This window comes from Euleptes europaea, chromosome 7, assembly GCF_029931775.1.
Source record: "Euleptes europaea isolate rEulEur1 chromosome 7, rEulEur1.hap1, whole genome shotgun sequence".
Taxonomy (NCBI): domain Eukaryota; kingdom Metazoa; phylum Chordata; class Lepidosauria; order Squamata; family Sphaerodactylidae; genus Euleptes; species Euleptes europaea.
The window spans coordinates 71,230,129-71,232,442 of record NC_079318.1 but is presented as its reverse complement, the minus strand read 5'-3'; the positions used below and the strand labels follow the sequence as shown (position 1 = coordinate 71,232,442).

At 44.2% G+C, this 2,314-nt stretch overlaps 1 non-coding gene across 1 annotated transcript; it reads right to left on the bottom strand.

Moving 5' to 3' along the window:
• Positions 1-1,347: 1,347 nt before the first annotated feature.
• TRNAN-GUU (transfer RNA asparagine (anticodon GUU)) lies at positions 1,348-1,416 on the bottom strand. The gene has a single exon. It is a non-coding gene; the product is annotated as a tRNA-Asn (tRNA).
• Positions 1,417-2,314: the final 898 nt, after the last annotated feature.

Below are 2,314 nucleotides of genomic sequence, written 5' to 3'. Positions count from 1 at the left end.
ATCCAGTCCTCAGTTAGGGCAGGCCATCTTGTCTTCTGCCAGGCTCCTGGGCTTTTAAAAACTACAGAACTGGCGAAGGTCCACCACAGGTGAGCTTCTTCTCCATTACTCCAGCTTCTTTCCAGGGAATGGAACTGAGGGTTATTCATAGCACTTTCATCAGGAATACATCTACAGCTGGTGTGGTTTTATTAATGTGATCCATATCTTTGTAGCCTATTTATTTAAATCCACTGCCCAAAGTGACTCATGATGAAGCCGCTCACCTCATCCTAACAACACCACAAAGCATTTAACATGCAACTGTCATCACAAAGCATTTGTATGGGCAGCAGATTCAGGGCAGATAGAAGAAACTACTTCTTTATACTGTAAGAACTTGTGGAACTTGCTGCTGCAGTGATGGCCAATCATTTAGTTGGCACAGAAGTCCTAATTGTTTCCCCCAAGTGGTATTCAGAATAGGGTTGCTTGGGAAATTCCTGGAGATTTACGAGCAACGACTGAGGAAGTCAGAGTTTGGGGAAGGGAGGGAGCTCAGCAGAGATGTAATGCCGTAGACTCCACCACCTGAAACTGCCATTTTTTCTAGGCTAATTGATCTCTGCAGTCTGAAGATCAGTTGCTGTTGTGGGAGAACTCCAGGCCCCACCTGAAGCAACCATAATTCAGAGGTACTCTGCCTTTATAGCCACTGATGGACCTCTCCTCCACAAATTTATCTAATTCTCTTTTAAAGCAATCTGATAGACCAATGGTGTCTCTTAGGATAAGGCAGTTTCATGTGATGCCAGGTGATCTAAACCACCATAAGCAAACTTTACGTGACCTCTAAGGCAAACACAGCCATTGGCTATGTATCGCATCCTGTCGGGTGCATGATGCCTCCTAGGTTTTAACAGTTCTAGGCAGACAGGAATATAGGAGGTATGTCCTGCCTTTGGTGGGCTGCCATACATGGATGGTGAGCTGTCCTCTTCAGATTGACTGGGCAGTGTTGTATAGTCCTGCCTTGTATCCTTAGAAGCTTTGAAGAAGGAGTTGATGTAATAGAGTGAATAGACAATTGAGCTAGCAACAGGGAAGAACCTGGTTCGAATCTGACATCTTCCATGAACTCACCAGAAGGTCTTAGGCAAGCCACTCTTCCATCTTCTGCAATGTGGTCTCTTGACTTAATATCTTTCACAGGTGGCTGTTGTGAGGAAAATATATCTATATGAAGCTCCCTTGTACTGAATCAGACCCTTGACCCATCAGGATAAGTATTGTCTACTCAGACTGGCAGAGGCTCTCCAAGGTCTCAGGCAGAGGTGTTCCACATCACTGAATTCCTCGTCCTTTATCTGGAGCTTCCAGGGATTGAACCTGGGACCTTCTGCACAACAAGCAGATGCTCTGCCATTGAGCCACCGCTCTTCCCCTTCCCCATTAAGTGTTTCCAACTCCATATAAATGCAAGGTGTTATTACAGTAGCACCCCTCTGAAACTCACTTGGGAGTAAACCTCACGGAACTCAGCAGGACTCACTTTTGATCAAACAGTTGCATGTCTTTTGCTCAAGTCAGGAACAAAAAGCTTGCCTGCATGTTTTAAAACAGAGTTTCAGTTCCGCCTTACATTTTCATTTCCCCTCTTTCTTTTCTCTCGCCGCTTTCAATTTTATTTTCAGATCACCTTGCTGGATACAAAGAGCTCTCCTTCTTTGCAGCCCCCTCCTCTCTCCTGCTTTTTATTTATGATCTTGCTGTTTTAATGAGAGCACAATCAATAGACGTTGAGAGGTGCTGGAGACATTACAAAGGAACTAACCCTTAACTCAGAACCAGATGAACTGCGATATAAACTAACAAAGGTATTCAAGGATGTAGGAGAAAAATATTAGGAATGCAATCAGAGTTAATTTTTATAATAGTGAAATAGCTTTCCTTCATGTCATTTTTTCTAAAACAAATTTTATTCATGCATATTTTGTTCTCTGTTACAGTCTGAAGGATTTTCTGTTTTTCCTCTTTTTAAATGATCTAAGCTGTATCTGTGAACATAAGCCCGCAGTAGGGTTGCCAGCCCAGCTCAGAAGATGGGGCGTGGGGCTGTGTCTGGACTATTGGTGTTTCACTGATGATGCTACTTCACTGCTGGCACAAACCCGAAGTGACATCATCATATCAGGGCGACACTCTAGGATTTCTGCCAATTCCCCCTCCCTCCCAATTTCTAGGGTTGCCAGCCTCCAGGTACTAGCTGGAGATCTCCTGCCATTACAACTGATCTCCAGCCGCTAGAGATCAGTTCACCTGGAGAAAATGGCTG